A 19,212-nucleotide genomic window follows, 5' to 3' on the forward strand; every position below is an offset into this window, starting at 1 on the left:
ATGTGTTAGATTAGTTTATATGTCTTAGATTTATCCAATAAAGCCTTATTTATATTGAAAAGAGAAGTATCTTGTGTTTTGTGCTTACAAGTTAATGTCTTAAACTGCTGATCTTGTTACTGTGCTAATAAATAGTGTTTTCACTATACTTTGGATATTAATATCCATTGCAGAATTGATGTTATACGGCTCGTTCAATTAATCGCTGGCCGTCTCAGTGATCAGCCGTAAAACAGTGATTCTGTCCAAATTCCCTTTAAAATCTTAAATGATTCCCTTTGAGCTAAATTGACCTGTTTCCCTTACAATTTATTTATTAAATGTTCCTACATGAAGCTGCAACAAGTTTCTGCCAATTCTATCACGTATAAGTTATTCTTTGTATCAAAACATTTATTTCATTTTATTTCATTTTATTTCATTTTACTTAACTTTACACAGCTTTATACTCTTTTGAACACAGACCCAGCCTAAGCTGGTTCAGTGGTTCTAAGTTGGTCCCCCAAACCTCACCAAAACGATTTTAACTAATTTTAGATGATCAATCTGCTAGTCTCCTAGCCTAGCTTGACGATCAGACAGAAAACCCTCTAAAAACCAACAAATCAACCCAACTTAGAGCAGCAAAACAGACTTGCTAGTTTAGGATTTTTTTTTTCTTAAATCACATCAACAGTTGTTTAATTTGTTCAAGTTTTAATTTTTTCAAGACAATTTAGAAAATAAAAACATCTGAGAACGCATGATCTGTGAGCTACATCAGAACAATAATAGCTTTCTCTGAGATTATTCCTGTTTGACAGTCATTTACATCATTTGCATCTTGTTTTTTGTTTCTAACAGGCAGCAGTCACGACTTTGAATCAAGCTGACAACGTGATCGTGTTTGAACGTGCAAACCTGCTGTTCGTTTTCAACTTCCATCCCTGCAACAGCTACATCGACTACAGGGTGGCAGTGTAGCATGCTGGGAAGTATCCTTTCACCAGGGATCTCCAGAAGACTAGCACATCATAGTAATGGAGTGTGTTTATATATGTGTAGTAGTGAATGATGTATGTGTATGTGTGTGCATATGAGCTGTGAAATATACAGCTAGTATGTGGGAGAGAGGTTAGGTCACTTCTTATAAATACATTATCTACATATAATACATGCATGATGTGTATTTACAATGCTTTGCAATGTAAGAACTGAGTGTGTTTTTACAGTGTTTTGCAATGCAAGACCTCCGTGTGTGTGTGTCCTGCAACCCTTCATGGCTCTTTAGAGGCCGGCCTGCCATTGGTTGTGACACATTCCCATTGATGTGTAAAGACGAGCTTGTACACTAGGGAGGAAGGGGGAGGGGAAAACGATCTGACAAGTCTTGAAACACATTTAATTGGCTGCAGAGATGCTAGAGGTGACTGTCATCACACAAAACGAGCTGTCCGTGTATCCAGTTTTGTATGTGCGTGGGTGTGTGCATGTGATGCTGTGTTGGGGCATTCGGGTTGCACCAATGGGAGTTTGTGTTTGTACAGAGGCTCCGATTAGGAGGAGAGAACGAGACACCCTACAACGAGAGAAACTACGGCTCATCAAACATCACCCACTCACATATATTTGCGCACACAAATACCCTCACTCACCAAAAGAGAAGGCCTTAGCCCGGTTAAAATCCACAAAGATGAAGCCAGTACTGTTGTTGTTTTAGATTAAAATAGCGTTTAGCGTATAGCGGAAGACAACATTACCTTAAGCCAGAAATCGGGTCAATTAAAGGCAGAGTGTTTGTTGAAACTTTTAAATAAGTTTAGAAAAAAAGTCTTGACCAGGGGCGCATCAGGTACTCACGAGCGAGACTATGGGTGCTCCAGAGAGGGAACAAAATGTCAAAAACAAAAAGTGGATCCCATTGCAAGAAACAAAAATAATCCACGTCCAGGCATTCACATAGCAGGCAAAATATATAAAAGCCTTTATTGTAAGACACGGCTACATGTTAAAAAACACCAACGTGTATCAGCCCAAACAGGCCTTCATCAGGGTGTTAGACAATAGAGAATGAGAACTAGTTAAATAGATACACCTGTGACTATATTTTCAAAATCTAACCACTAGTCTTACCCTGTCTTACAATAAAGGCTTTTTATATTTTGCCTGCTATGTGAGTGCCTGGACGTGGATTATTTTTGTTCCTTGCAATGGGATCCACTTTTTGTTTTTAAGTTTAGAAAATGTTTCAGATTTACGTAACTGAACATACAGTGGAGTCCAAATGTCTGAGAGCACATAAAAAATCTGAGATTCAAAATCTAATTTATTAAATTTAATCCAAGTTTTAAAGGAAGGACATTTAATAATAATAATAATAATATCATAAATTTTATTATAAATATTTATATAATAATAATGATTAAATTCAAAATAAAAGAGGGACCAACCAAATACTAAACCAATTCAATTTAAAATATAAAACAATGTTTTATACTATTATTATTATTATTTATTAAATTAGTTTTAAAGGAAGGACTAATATTAATAATTAAAGCAAATGGGGGACAAGCCAAATACTATTAAAATGAACATTAATATTTTGTATTATTATTATTATTATTATTACTATCATTATTATATTACTACTACTACTACTACTACTACTACACAAAATATTAAATAATAATAATGGCAATAATAATAATAATGATACTTAAAGAAAAAAGCGGCAAACTAAATACCAAGCCAAATAGTATTTAAAAATATATATATATTTGTATTATTAAAGGGGTCATCGGATGCAAAATTCACTTTACAAGTTGTTTGAACATAAATGTGTGTTGGAAGTGTGTGTACACATCCATCCTTTAATGATAAAAATCCACCCAGTGTTTTTTTTTTAAATCCCTATTTTAAAATCCCCTTTCTCAAATCAGGCTGTTCTTAGAGTCCTGTCAGAATGACGTAGCTCTGCACAGGCCCCTCCCACGATAGTTGATTGACAAGGCCGTCTTACCTTAAGACCCGCCCTGAGTGAGCTGCCATCAGTATGCCATTGTGTCGACTCTGGTGCAGGGGAAGACAAGAATGTCTCAGATTAAGCGATTGAGGTGCTTTGTTGTTGGATGTAATAATGAACATAGCAGTCGTCATTTTCTCCCGACATCTGAGCCGCTGAAGACGCAGAGGATTAACGTTACTTTCGCTTTGAAGTGAATGCGCCACTCCCGATCAGCCTGCATTTAAAGCAACATGGACTAGAATGACTTGCTGAAAACAGAGCTGATTTTGGCAGGGTAAAAAAGGTGTTTTTTACACTACCATTGAGAAATTTTAACCAAAGTATGTTATAGACTTTTCATTAAGACCCTAAAGAATCATATCGACTTGTGGAAAATGGGCATCCGATGACCCCTTTAATGTTATTATTATACAAAATATTTTTACATTTTTAAATAGTATTTGGCTTAGTAGTATATAGGTTTATCCCCAGTTTGCTCTAATAATAAAAACAATAATAATGTTAATAAAAGCAAATGGGGCACAAAACAAATATTTTATTATTAAATATTATATATTGAGAAATGCATGTACATTTAGAAGTTCATCTTTTCACTCAAATTATTATATGCTGCTGACAATATAAAATATAATGAAAATGCAAAATAAATGGTCTCAGACTTATGAACCCTACTTTACTGCATAAATCTGCATAATTAGTTTCATTCTAGTCTTCATTCATTTTCAAGTCTCTTGTTTGTATCTTGTCATGAGTCTGAGCTTGTGCGTGAGTCGCTGGAAGCATCAGAATCTTGTTTGTGAGCCCATCGAAATGGATGCATCTATACCTCAGATCAATAAAACAAATTGTGGTGGCAGACAGACCCCGGCAGGCTGCCTCAGATGGGGTGGGATCTATTTATTTTGCCCCCAAGAACGGAGCTCTATGTTGGGGGAGGCTTGAGTTTCAGCAAGGGGTCTTCTGCAGTCTCCATGCTTCTGGGAAAGAGAATGCGATCGATAAAGTGCTGAAGGAGTATACCTCCAGACCTTTCCTCGTACCTCTTTCCACATTTATATTTCATTCATTGTGTTTTTGCTCTTAGTTTGCCTCTTTTCACAGTCAAGGGAAGCGGACAGGGATGCTACTTGTCTTTGATAGTCAACAATTGCTTAGGAGGCACACTTTGTCAGGCAACGGTTTGATAAGTAAAAAGACAAACAGTACGTGTGCATTACAAGGTTGCAGCTGATGCTAAGAAAATCTTGGTGCTTGAAGCCAAGTGAAAGAGGTAACGACAATATCCTTTTTCAGTTTTGTACATGATGAAATCCTAGATTTGTATTTTTTTAATCAGTATTTTTGTCTTTGTTGTAAATGTATGAATTAGTTCATAATGTTCATTCATAGTAATATTATGCTATAATATTATATTATTACAATTTAAAACAACTATTTTCTAATTTTATATATTTTTTACAATGTAATTTATTTCTTTGATGGCAAATATTTTTGTGGAAACTGTGTTAATGTTTTTTTTTTCAGAATTTTCAGAAATAGATAGAACAGTATTTGTTTGAAATAGAAATTGTTTGTAAAATAATTGTATTTACAGTTACTTTGGATCAACTTAAAGTGTCTTTGCTGAATAAACATGTTCATTTTTTATGGTTTCCATGTCAACATTAAGGTTCAAAAACTGTTCAACATCGATAATAATAAAAAATCTGCATATTATAACGATTTCTGCAGAATCATGTGACACTGAAGACTGGAGTAATGGCTGCTGAAAATTCAGCTTTGCCATCATAGGAATACATTAAAATTTTAAATATATTTAAATAGACAGCAGTTATTTTAAAAAGTAATAAACACCTCTGCAAGGCACAGGGCTACACATGCTGAACAGTTAGTTTGAACCATGTTGCTAATGCACACTCCAGCAGCTCCAGACTCAAACGATCATCCTCTCATTATCGCAAACCCAGGGCAGAGGCCCTCGCCCACCCTGCAACTCCGCTCATACCCCCTTAGCCTCCTCTTCAGAGAACAAGGGCTGCAGGGAGCTGCCGGAGATCCAGCTGAATGCCTCCCACCAGGTCCTCTATTTAATCACGGCCCAGGCAGCGAGCCCGCTTGGCGGGGAATAAAGACACCCTACAACCAGGGCCACTTAGGCTTCCTCCAGACCCTGCCGCTGCCCTTTCTGTGTCTTGCTCACGAGGGGGGAGCCCTCTTTCCATGCCACCAGCCGTTGGGCTTTGAAGATGAGAGACGAGGGTGATAGAAATGCGGGACCGGTGGATAGAACGGTAAATACGGCCGTTTGCGCCTCCCCGAGCACCTCATTTTGTGTTTGCTAGTGTATTCTTCTCATTAAAACATTGCCTTTAACCAGAGCCATTGTGGGCTTTGTGAAAAAACATTTCCTCTGTTCCCACCCCAAGGCCATAAACCTAAATGTAGAGTTTAAAATGACACTCATTGATATTGAAGTGCCTTTTGCTTTTGCATTTTTTTTTACCTGCCAGTAGATTTGTACCATTCTCTTTCTCTCGATGGCCTGTCCTGTGTCTCTGACTCTCAGAGCTGATACTGTAGATGTTGAAGTGTGAATCCCACCAGGACGTCAGCTTGATTTGTCTTTGAAAAACACATTTTGCTGTGAGTCACATTCTCATTATATCTCATGCATAATACAGAGGCACACACACACCTTATATGAAGGTCTGGTATTGTTTCATATCTGCTGTCCCTCGTTCCCATAGCTGTGCTGCTGACTGGCTGGAGCCGTTACTAATCACTTAAAGCTGATCATTATGCCAGATTTCTCCTCCGCTGGAGTGTTTTGTTTTGGGGGAGGCAAGGACGGGGTCTTGGAGGATGATCAATCATTTCTCCTCGTGGAAGAATATCGATCGTTCTGGTCTCCAGGCCATGAAGTGCAGAGGGGATGTTCAGCCAATCGGGCGGGTCGATAAGAACGTGGCTGGCTCATGCCGCCTTCTGATAGGTGATCACAGCCGTGCTTTCTGATGCTGGACGGGTTGGAATAGTCACAATACTGGAAGGGTATGTGGGGATGATGGTTTTCCCATAGGAGAGATCGAATGAATCGCATAAAATCAACAAAGCCTCTCAGAAAGACCAGAGATAAGCTGTTTTTGCTCCATCGGTGACACCAAAAAGAATGGCAAAATAAAATTTGTTTTCAAAAAAGGAAGTACCCTCCATTGTTTGGACAGATAGTCCTGGCCCCAACTCATTCCACTGGTTAAGCCCATGTTGCTATACTATGTTTTTTCTTAACCCATTGGCTAATATTTTTTCATATACAGTATATATATGAGCAATATCACACTTGTGGCAGTGTGATATGGCTGTATAATGGCATGGCTGTGATTTGGCATTAGGTAATCACAGCGTGCTTTTATACAGCCAAATCACACTGCTACGAGTTCGACGGCACAACTTTAAAAAACAACTTTTAAAACAACTTTAAAAACCCTCTTTTGTGCGGCAATTCTTCCTTCTGCCACGGATTCAAATCTTGACAATTTTACAGCTGAGCTTAAGCCTCCATTACTAATTTGAATACGTCACTTTAGAACTAGTAACGAAGGTGAGTTGCTTAATTGAAAGCTTATTGTATTACTGTATTAAAAGCTCACTGTATTATGTAGAGTATTATGAGCGAGAGATGGACTAAGCATGTGTGATTACCTGAATCTGATACAGCATTCATTCTTCAGCTCAGTCTCATATTCACAATAACACATTAGTTTGAATGTCTGCTGAGGAAGCGATATCTTTGTTGTACTATCCTTTACTGCTGACTCACTCATAAAAACAGTCTCTTGTCACCATCTAATATCGGAACAATGAACACACACACTGTTTCCCAATACTAAATACTACTGTTATTTATATAAAATATTATTTATTGAATAAAAATATTTAGCAAACAACAACGACAGCCATCATAAAAGTTGCTAGGCAATTCAGTCAAAAGGATAAAGGCAGCACTCTGATAGCCTATACAGCATTAAAGTTATATAAAATATAACATGATGAGATTTTGACCTCAGCTAAAACTATTTGCTCTGGAACAAATAATAGATTAATGAGATCAAAGACTAACCGTAGCTAACAAAAAAAGGTCCCCAGAAGGTCCCCTAAATTGCCTCTTTGCGAAGGTCCCCCAGGGTTTGTGAGTTTAATGAAAAGCTAATAATTAATTAAATTCTAAAAAAGTCAAATTAAAATAAATCATTTTAAAATAACATGAATAAAAAAAAACACAATAAAAAAATTGAAATATTTAATTTGTTTATCTGCATGTCATGTTTAGAGTCAGAGAACCGTGAGCATGCAAATTTGTTACTTAATTATGAACTTATTACCTTAAAATCTCAAGGGTAGTTCAAGTAAATATATTGGGTGAAAGAGGTTTTGCTGACAAAATAATTTTGTGAAACGCTGCAATAAATGTAATCTGAATGTGTTTGAAAAGACAAAAGTCTTCCCACGCCAGTAATACATGGTTAAATAACCTACTGAGTGAAAATACAAATAAACATTAATGTTTTTCATCAGTAGTTGATGCAATGTTGAAATGTTGAGAAAACACTTCTTAAAATTGAAATGTGGTCAAATGCTGTGTGGCCTCTCAGTTTTCTGTGTAATTACAGCCACCTGATCGGTGACTGGTCTCTGTGTGAATGTCCACAAAACTGGAAGACTTTCTGAATGTATATAAGCACTGGGCTATTTTAGAAAGGAACATTTAAAAGATGAAAAAGAGGAATTAGGGAGAATCAATTAATTATGAATAATTTATTGCTATTGTGTGAATAATATGTAATCATGTAATCAATAAAAAAAAAGTAACTGTAGCCTTATTACAAGTATTTTAAAATGCCATTTAATCTAATTACAAGTACTTATTTTTTGGAATCTGATTACGTAATCCAGATTACGTAATCAGTCACTACCCAGGTTTGTGTGTGTGTGTGTGTGTGTGTGTGCGCGTGCGCGCACACGTCTCTGGTTGTCAGCTGTGGGGTTAGTCTGATGGCAATTCTTCCCATTGGCTTCTAACCTAAAACAACAAAATGAACACATTCAGTAGTGTTATGATGTTATATGTCTAGGAGTATCGTTTGTCCATTGAAGAAAAGACTTGTAAAGACTGTTGACAATTTGGATTTAGACCAAGGTCCGAAATGTAGCGCACATATGAAGATATGCCGTCCTAAATGGTTTTTTTTGCCACATATAGGCGTCCAAGTGTGTATTTACCATATGAATATTCAATATTTAAGTTCAATATTTGTCGATAGATAGGCTACATTAATAATTTCAGCTTTACATGCTATACTAGCTTCGAAAGTGTTCACATAATGGTCAGCAGCCGTACACGATGGACAACAACTTCAGCAAACATTTAAAAGGCGTTATCTAACAAACCGCATATTTGAAGTCGAAACAAGTACATTCTCACCTAAAAACGTATAAAACTACATTCTGTGACACAAAACCAGTATTATTTTAAAAAATATATAGTGGATTTGGGCATCCGCCGCCATGACACTCGCTGTGAGAAATACAAACGGAGTGATACAAACGGTTAAACAGTTGGAGTTCCGATATCACTAGAATATCGCACTCCTTGCAGCCAATCAGATTTGAAGACCAGAAAGAACTGTTGTATAAATATATATATATTTTTCCCACCAGTGAAAATGTGTTTGTCTGTTTGTTTATTTATTTGTTTTTTGTATTATTTTGAATAGAGACTATAAGCTTTGATCTAATGGATTTGGAAGGGAGCGTCTCTGTTAGAGCGTGCTATTTCTATAGAGTTGAATTTCTACATTTGCCTGCCAGTTCCACATGTTGTATTATGCTTTGAAAACTGCTTGTTTTTCAATAGACATTTAACTTGGGTTTATCTTGAATAGTTTGTATTTTTTATGATGGACAACAACTTCAGCAAACTTCAGCAACTGGTTGTTGTTTTTTACTTTTTTTTAATTTCTTTTATTTTTTATTTTATACGTATCGTACTGGACACCATGACAAAAATACTGTTACTTAAATTAAATACTGATAATGAAGATATTTAATAATTATTTATTTATATGGGAGGTGAGGGAAACTAACAGATTGCATAACCTGAAAAAATTAATGAATCATTTCTGTTTCTCATAATTTGGCCTTGGTTGCATTATAGATTTTTTCTTATTCGAAACGTCACGTAAGCAGATGTGTTGTGGAATTTGAGCAACGTCTTGTAAATGGATGTGTTGTGGAATTTGGCTATTAACATGTAACATTTCAATTATATTCTGCTGTAATAAACGAAATGTATGAAATGACTTGGAAAAAAAGATTTGTTCATTTTGATGAACGAGATTCAAAGATCCAAGTCAGTAAAATGATCCGAACTTCCCATCACTATAATATTGTACGCAATCTCACAGTCTGAAGCGTCTGTCACACATGCTGTTGTGAATAATTAAATGAAGGGTCTTCTCATAGGATAAGAATGCGCAGTCTCATGAATAATTATAAGACACTGACGCGTCATCGAAGTACTATAGTCCTTTGCCATGTCACAAACTGTGATGTCAACACGATGTAGATTTTAAACTCGGAAGATGAAAATACGGCAAAAAAGCTAAAAAATAACCAGTTTTCTCAAACAATTAAAATTAATGGATGATAAAATTGTCTTCTATGATGTGCAACACAAACAGCTTTGCTAAAATCTCAGAAAAAAGTAGTTTGGTGTTTCATGACCCTTTAAAGCAGGGGTGTCAAACTCTATTCCTGGAGGGCCGGAGCCCTGCAGAGTTTTGTTCCAACCCTGCTCCAACACACATACCATGTAGTTTTCAAATAAGCCGGAAGGACTTGATTAGTTGAATCAGGTGTGTTTAATTAGGGTTGAATCTAAACTCTGCAGAGTTATTGACCACCCCTGCTTTAAAGGATGAAAGTTCAGTATATTCAACTCAAAGCAGCATTCATGAATCAGCAGTTTCATTTAGAAGCATTTAGTTTGTCCGTGATTTACAAAATGGGGCTCTGTTGTGTTTAATTAAACATATTTGACCATCAATATCCACTTTTGCATTTAGAAGGATGCTGAAATTTTTCTTTCTCTTAAAATGTTAAGAACTGTAAAGCTAAAAATGCAGCTTAGATTGTTGGAATACTGAATTAAAATACTTGGAAGATTTTTGCATTTTATTCAGAATAGTCAACAATGGTATCAGTAGGCAAGTAAGCTTGTTTCTTGACTCTGGCGTGCTAGGAGATTCAAATTATAAATATTTTCCTGCCAAACTTGTTTCTGGAATACATTTCACAGTGTGAACTGCTTATATTTATTTTTTCGCCCATATGTGGTAAAAATAGATCTTTTTGAAAGAGTTAATAATGCAAAATAACCATTTATTAAATATTATTTTTAAAACAGTTTTTAAAATGGTCATGTCATATGGTGATAGTAAGCGGGAAAAAAGAAAATTATATTTCAATGCTTTTGCATCCACTCTCAAAACTTTTGTGATGGAAATAACATGTGGTGGAAGGAAAACGCAAAGTTTCTTGGGTGAACTGAACAGTACTGATTTTTTGGGGGCAAAGAAAGCCAAATTTTGCAAGGGAATGCAAGTGTTTTGTGAGCAAATTAAAAATTTCTTGGAGGAACACAATACTTGGGGAACAGTATTTTTTGTGAGAGAATGCAGAAGTTTTGAGAGTGAACGCAAACACATTGAAATCAAATTTTTCCTCCCATCTCATATTATTTTTTTCCATCAGCATGTCCCATTAGGTGCTCATGTACTGCATTTTAAAACACATAATTCAAATGTATTATAACAAACAGTAGTCAATAACCCGTGTGTAGCCGTACACTTATTCCATTCTAAACATAGCCTTTGATAAACAACAGTTGGACTCAAAACAAATTGGAGAGATTGATTGGATTGTCTAATGTTGATTTAATGGTGATTGATTAAAGCTGTAGATACTTTCATAAGATTCAAACACTAATCTCATTCACACAGTGAACACAGGGTGGGTACACAGACATCATTTGTGTAGCCAAAGAATGAAAGTAACTAAATTGTTTATCTACACTGAGGTGAAAGCAGACATGAATCTTATGAAATGAGAGCATCCAGGGCTGTTAAAGCAATACGTTATAGACTGGGCGTTTTTCAGCATTTCAACAGAGGCGATTTAAGGGCTGAATTAAAGTAGGCAAAAAAGTCTTTAGAAGCTAAATAAAAAGGGCGAATTGGCTTGAGAGAAACGATAAGGTGTGTTTGAAATGAGAGAAAACTTCCAAAGCAGATAAAGAGAGAGAGTGAGAGAAGGTCATGCGGGTATAGATTTTAGATTTAGGATATTCGATTTTCAACAGTTCAAGGAGTTTAGGTGAACGACCCATGGCCGTGTTGATTCCCAGAGTGCTTCCTGTGGTGCAGAGACCCGATTCCTGCTCCAAAAGTCGCTCAATCCTTCTGAGAAAAGCAGAGGAGCCCGGTGGAAACTATCACCCGCTGTTCAGTACTAATGGGGTGTATCTCTAAGAGAAATTAGCCACCTTCCAAACAACCCGGGGAAAAGAAGAAAAGGCAAGAAAAATAGATTGAGCAGGAAAGGATTTGGAAATGCAGGAAAAAAGACTGAAATCTAAAGAGTAGAGAGATTGCCTTACCACCAGCCTCCCCGAAGAAATTCAGGGAAAATCAGGCAGTGCTTGGGAGGGTACGGTTCTGCTCGTGCGCACGCCATTGTTGTCTGTTTACTAGATTCAATCACAATCCCTCTCAAATCCCCAATTTTACACAGAGCCATGGCATTTTTATTGCCGATTTTAAAACTATCACGGCAAGTCAGCAGATATAATCTCTCTCCAAAATGATGTGCTTGCCAATTCCTGAACCTGATGTTTTTCCCCTCCTCTGTGAGGTTTTGTTTGTTTGTTGAAGGAGGACAGGAATACACCTCTTGGGAGTGAGGAAGGAAGGTCTGGAGCTGATCCATACTTTTTGGAAGTAGAGATTTTCTGGTTTAATAAGAATAAGGTTGCCACCTGCCCTTCTTATCCAGCTCACAATTAAAAAAACATGTTTGACTTCCTCTAAATCCCTACAGCAGCTGGCAGCTTTTACAAGCATCATCATATGAAACTCACCAGTCGAGAACCACTCATTTAAATGTGGGTGCTGAATTGTAAGTCTGTGAAGGCACAGAATATATTCATCCAGTCATTGTAAAATGTTTTTTATTACGTTTTAAGATGTCCTCTTTAGCAGCAGTCAAATGTCAGAAATAATTTTTCAGTTGTAGCATTTCACTGTATCGATTCTGATTAGATTATGTATGCTAATTGTTAACAGTTAGTGACTGCCAATGTCTTATTTTATTTGTTTATTTATTTTTTTTTATTTTTTATTTATTTATTTTTTGACACTGACCTTCAGGGCACCTTATGACTGAAAAAAGTAAACTGTATGTTAATTGTAAGCCTGAAAAAAATATGTTTAATGCATTACCCTTGCAGGCATCGAAAATATATGCAGACATATTGCGAAATTATGCAGGAAAAATATATATTTTCTCTGTCTTATTGTGTTAGATGCAGCATAAAATATATAATATTAATGTAAGATAAGCCAATTAATTTTTCCTCTTTGGCCTTCAGGACTTTTCTGTTCAGATGTATGCATGCATTTTCATCACTTGTTTAGCTGAAATTTGTTCGCACCAAAAAAGTTTGCACTTACCAATCTGAAGTGTTACTTCATTTGCATGATGCAGTGTTTTAACTGCACTTTATGTGACTGTTGCATTTAGGATGTTTGATAATAAGAATCCACTAACCTGTAGTATTTTAATTAGTTTAGTAGTATTATTTTAGAGTAAGTGAGTTCTCCCCAGCTTCTCTCCTCTCCGTGTGGAGCCTGTTCACTGGTCTGGCTGTGAACACACACACATACATACTAACACAGCTCTGATAGGGGGTAAATTATGTTGTAGCTAATGATTACATTTGCTAGCGGGGGGCCTAGAGGATTGCCTGAGGGCATCCACAGGAAGGCAAGGGTGAGATATGTTCCTTAGACACAAACTCTTGACTAAAGACTCAGATGGATTAGTCAGTATATAATTATAAATGTCCATGTGACACATAACATATACTTACTGGCAATCAACGCTTCAACTCTTCCTGCCATTTACCTGTGACGTGAATCAGTATGGTGCACATGCATTTGGGCACTAGCAGGGGTCTTGATCCACTAAACACTGAGACACTGATGATTCAGTTACGTGTAACATGATTACAAGGTCACAAGCTGGTATTTATCATCAAAATTGCTGCAGAACACACAGTGACTAATGTGCTTCCAGTATCATTTGTTTAGCATTCATATGAATCTTCATAAGTCAAAATTTTAAGTATATGCTTAATCTTTAAAAAAGACACAGATAAACTGCCTGGCCAAAAAAAAAAAAAAAGTCTCCATTTGGATTTAAATAAGTAAATACTGAAGAGTCTGGAATTGCATCATTATTGCAGTGATTAATATATTTCTGGTATGTTATATGTTTTGCAACAACTCTTTTAACCCTATAGCTTTTCATTTCTTAAACAACCATATTGGAAGACGTGCACATGTCCATATTCCAGGATGACAATGTCAGGATTCACTGGACCCAAATTGGGAAATAGTGGACAAAAATTATATCAGACAAAGATATCAGACAAAAATTTATATAACTCTTGATGGAAATAAATATTGTGATGTTGCATAATGTTGTTGAAACAATTCCACAACAAAAGAACACAATGTTATCGATAAAGGCGGTCCAACGAAATGGCAACCTTTTTTTTGTTTTGGCCAGGCAGTGTATATGCCAAATTGTTTTTTTTTTGTTTGTTTTTTTTATTTTTTATGATTGATATCAAAACCACAGTAATACAGTTAAATATTAATGCTATTTAAAATAACTACATTTATTTAAAAAATAAATTAAATATATTGAAATTTTCTATTTTAATATATTTTAAAATGTAATTTATTACCTTGATGGCAAATCTAAATTCTCACATGTTTCCTCAGGAATTATTATAACATGCTGATTTTGGTGATTAAAAAAAACAAACATTCTTATTATTATAAATGTTGAAAACAGTTGTGCTTCTTTATATTTTTGTGGATACGGTTATACATGTATCTACAAATAAACTTTCTTTCTCTTTTTTTAGAATTTTTTTAGAAACACTTTTATTATTCTTCAGTTTCTCTCTCAAACATGTATCATTGATTAGAGGTCTCCCATGACTGCAAATGTGCATTGTCTCACTTCAGAGATGTAGATAGAGATCAATGTCTTGAGTGTCATTTGTCTGGTGCTTCCCTCTTGTCTTGAGCTGTTACCCAACAGCACAGCCATCCATCACATCTCATGCGTTTATCATTATCCGACCAACCATCTGTCCCTGAGCTACTCTTGACGAGAGGGAGAGTATAAGAGAGAGATAAATGTCACAAGACCAAAGAGCGTTTCGCTAGAGTCTCCTTACAGTTCCTTGATCATGTTTTGTATCAGATATAAGATCAAATTTAACTCGGACGAACTTCAGTACGGGGGTCACAGGAGGCTTGTGCAGGACACAGAGTTCTTCACAGAGCGCATGCCTTTCAATGGTCGAGCCCAATCATTTCTGTAAAGTTTCATCTCTATTCCATTCCTAAACCATTGACAAAACTTGTATGGTGTAGTAGGTTAAAGTCTGGGCTGGTCCATGACCTCAACAAAGCATTCGATCCACATCTCATTATCATTTTTTCATCACCATATGTTTCAATGGCAGATTTTCCCCCACCACTTTATGAAATTACTTGTTGCAGGGATGTATCTAATACAGAATAAGCATCTCCATTGTTCGAGGAGGAGTCTTAATTTTGTTTGTTATAATGAGTGGCGATCTGACACTTGAATTTGTTATGGCAGACCCACGTTCAATCAATTGCTTTTCAATCCAGTCTAGTGAAACCACAAAACAAAATGCAAACAAATGTGCTCCTGAATGAGTAACTGAAAGCAATAACATACAGCTAGACAAATATTTCAACATGCAGTTGTGCATCAATGCATTTATCCTCTATCCAAAAATGACAGATGTAGAAATTAAATGATTAAAAATTATATATCTGTAATGTGGGGTTTGGTGTTTGGGTTTTGTTTCATGTTCATGTTTTCCATGTCTTTTATTTTGTAATTGTTTCATGCTGTCAGTGTCATGCTTCCCTTGCCCTCATGTATCTCTGCCTTGTGTATGTGTCATGTTCTGATTGGTTGTCTTAGTCATGTGTCTTGTTTCCCATTGGTTTGTTCATGTCATGTGACCCTCCTTGTTTGTTATAAGTAGCCATCATGTTGCCATTGTCTCTCGTCGTGTATTGATGTTGTAACCCGCTGTCGGTGAGTCTAGTCTGTTCATGCCACGTCAAGTCTGTTCATGTCAAGTCAAGTCTGTTCATGCCTCGTCAAGTCAAGTCAAGTCTGTTCATGTCAAGTCAAGTCTCGGATTATTGTTTGGATGTTTGGATCACACTGTAAATAAACTGCACTTGGGTTCTTCACTACGCTCTCCTTCAGTGGACTGAATTCGTTACAATATCCACACATTTGAGAATTTGAATTGGTCAGCAAGATTGATTGCTTTCTTAAATCAGCCTATAATGAAAGGATTTGTTAGCTACACATTGTTCTCATTGATTGGCCAGTGTGTGAAAGGTTTGGGTTTGCACAGTATCTATCTTTTCCTTATATGCTGCAATGTGCAACGAGCTACATAAATCGTTGCTTATTTCATCTTAGCTTAGATTATTGTCTGTGTAGTATTTCAAGATTGTGTAAGTATGTGTGTGTTTGTGATATACTTGCAGCTAAAAGGATCATCTTGTGTCCAAAGCTTTGCATTAAAGCACACTGAATGTGCTGTAAACAGAACCTTGATTCTGACCCTGAAATGCTACCTGTATAAAAACACTTTACCCGAACTAGCTCAAAACAGCAGTGGTTTTAAAGAAGTGAGCAAAGTAGCATTTCATTATGCAATAGTAAGCTTCATGGAGTAATGCGTTTATTGAAAAATATGGCTTTAAAGTATAGCAAGAGATTGAATAAATCATGATCTCATTTCGGCCTCATTACAGCTCGTTGAATTTTATGGCAATCCACTTTATATAGTCTATGAAGTCTGAACTCTGAAGGTGAGCACTGCTGCCCTTCCCATAAATCAGCTGAAGATTTTTAAGTAAGTTTTTTGCAGAGCAGCCCAAACTGCTTGTTTGAGGTATATGGGCTTTTGATGCAGTTCTTCGGTTATGCAAACATTCTTATTGCTGTTGGTTTGTTTGGAGGTTGGTTTGGAGAGTTTGAGTTCTTTATGCAGTATAACATGTATATGTTATATATATATCATGTATATATGCTGTGTATATCATGCTGTGAAATTTCTGGTCTTAATGCCATGTAAATGTTACTCATCCTGTATAAAGGTCCTTTATGCAGTGTAAAGTTTGCAGAGTTCTACAAGTGTGTTGTGTAAAGTTTCTTTGTCCAGTGTAAAGATTCTTTGCATACAGTGTGAAGGTTTTTTTTTTTCTATGCAAATTTCATGCAGTATAACATTTCTTCATGTAATGTGAAGATTCTTTATTTATTATTTGTTCTATATTTAATTGTATGTCATGCTGTGTAAATGTTTGTCTTCATGCCCTGTAAAGTGTCCTCATTCTGTGTAAAGTTCCTTTATGCAGTGAAAAGTTTGTTTGCAGAGTTCTACAAGTTTGCTGTTTGTGTAAAAATTCTTTACATGTATTTTAAAAGTTCCTCTTAAAGGACCTCAGTGCCCGTTTGAAGTTAATTTGTGCAGTTAGAAGGTTCATCATGCAGTGTAAAGGCTCTTTGTGCTGTTTTCTTAGTGCAGTGTAAAGGATATTTGTGCAGTTTGAAAGTTCAGAAGTTGTTTGTGTGAAGGTTTCTTGTGGGGTGTAATGGTTCTGAAATCAGTGTATCTTTATGCAGTGTGAGGGTTCTTGTGCCTTTTTAAGGTGTCCTAATGTAGTATAAAGGTTGTTCTTACAGTGTTAAGCTTCCGTATACAGTGTAAAATTTCTGCATCCAGTGAAGAAGTTGTGTATGATGTGTGCAATTGTTATAGGTCCCGGGAGTGGAACACGTAAACAGATTAAAAGTACCTGAATTTTCAGGAGAAACAAAAGCACATGCAAACTTCAGTGGTTTTCCTAAGGCACAGCTTGTAGCATCTCTTTATTAACATTAAAGGGTTAGTTCACCCAAAAATGAAAATTAGCCCATAAATTACTCACCCTCAAGTCATCCTAGGTGTATATGACCTCATATGTCATCTGCCCGGAGCTGCTTCCGTGTACAACAGTGAGCGCAAGCTTTAACATCATAGCAACAGCATAATAATGAATTCTCTTTCAGTGTTTTCACCATTCTTTTAAAATTATTTCACAGCAATAAAGTCTTCAAATACTTGTTCCTTGTTTATCACTCTTATACATTAACACATTTAATCATTATAGCTTGTGTACTTATCAGTCTGACACAAAATACACTTTAAAGTTCCTTCAGTCAGCCATCTCTGTGAACACTTCTTTTATAAAACCATTTAATGCTACAATTGAATTATTAAACTCATTTGTCATCATCATGCATCTGTTATCTTGTATCATTTAAATTGTTACGGTCACACTTGACACATATTTTTCTATTCAATTATCACATACTGGAATAAATGTATTATTATTAGCATGGAAATTGATGATCACAAACACAACACAGACCAACTGTCATTTTACCTTTGCTTTCATCTGAAAGACTCAATTAGCCACCGTGAACAAGCTATTCGCTTTCCAACAAATAGGAAATGTGTACACGCATGTTTTTACATTCATAATGACACACATTTTCCGTATTTATGAAAACACCTGAATTATCAGGAGAAACAAAAGCACACGCAAACTTCAGTGGCTTTCCTCAGGCGCAGCTTGTTAGCATCTGAGGTAAGCACAACATGCATACTTTCTCTAGTGGCTAGAGCTGTATTGTTTCAAAACTCAGTCAGGTGATAATTATTAAATAACTCAGTGTACAATCAACTCTTGTTTCCCCTTTTTGTCACATCATAAATACATAAATATTAATAATAAAACAAACATTCATTGTGACTACACATGAGTGTATTCGCAGATTCTACCCGACCTATAAAGCCTCAGCAGCATCCATCTAAAATGCTCTATGACCAGATGCATAATAAAACACGGACAAATCAACTCATCAACTTACAGTGTAAGGATTGTTGCCTTTCATTGTCAATTGCGCTTGTTCCTGTTGTGTGTCCTCAATCTGGCAACCTGCATGAGCGTTGAGTGAGGAGAAACAACCACGTCTAATATTTTGAATTTGGACTGCAGAAACCATTTCAACCGCTAGCTATCAACATTACATACTCCATCTTTAAAGGGTTAGTTCACCCAAAAATGAAAATTAGACCGCAGACGGCTCCGTGGGGTGAATAAAGGCCTCCTATAGTGAATGCATGCGTCTTTTGTAAGGAAAATATCCATATTTCAAACGTAATAAACACTTTTCTCTCACTTCCGGTATCTGTCATACACGGAAGCCGTTCCGACGGATGACGCAGGACGTATGCGCAGCGCGCGCGCCTCTGAGATATGCTAGTCTCGCACCTTCTGCGTATGACAGATAATGGAAGTGACAGAAAAGTGTTTATAACGTTTGAAATATGGATATTTTTCTTACAAAAACACATGGATTTGCTACAGGAGGCCTTTATTCACCCCCCGGAGCCATGTGAAGGACGTTTTATTATGGATGCGCACGCTTTATTTGATGACTTGTGGACTGTTCAACTGCAACACCCGCTGATTGCAATGATAGAGCTTGGAATAGCCAGGACAGTCTTTAATATAACTCCGATTGGATTCGTCTGAAAGAAGAAAGTCATATACATCTAGGATGCCTCGAAGGTGAGTAAAACACAAGCTAATTTTAATTTTTGGGTGAACTAAGCCTTTAAGGATGTGTTTGTCACTCAGATGAGTGTATGGAGTCCTCTGAGTGTGCAGCGCTGGCCTGGA

General features: G+C 36.4%; 1 long non-coding RNA gene across 1 annotated transcript in view; it reads right to left on the minus strand.

Moving 5' to 3' along the window:
• Positions 1-18,215, minus strand: part of LOC107718798 (uncharacterized) — a 19,198-nt gene extending 983 nt beyond the window's left edge. The window contains exons 1-3 of the long non-coding RNA XR_001637448.1: positions 18,205-18,215; positions 6,114-6,120; positions 331-336 (exon numbers count right to left, since the gene is read on the minus strand). This is a non-coding gene — a long non-coding RNA (uncharacterized LOC107718798). The remainder of the gene's footprint in view (positions 1-330; positions 337-6,113; positions 6,121-18,204) is intronic.
• Between the last annotated feature and the right edge of the window lie 997 nt (positions 18,216-19,212).

Source organism: Sinocyclocheilus rhinocerous, unplaced genomic scaffold (genome assembly GCF_001515625.1).
Source record: "Sinocyclocheilus rhinocerous isolate Xijiao unplaced genomic scaffold, SAMN03320098_v1.1 scaffold1655, whole genome shotgun sequence".
Classification (NCBI taxonomy): domain Eukaryota; kingdom Metazoa; phylum Chordata; class Actinopteri; order Cypriniformes; family Cyprinidae; genus Sinocyclocheilus; species Sinocyclocheilus rhinocerous.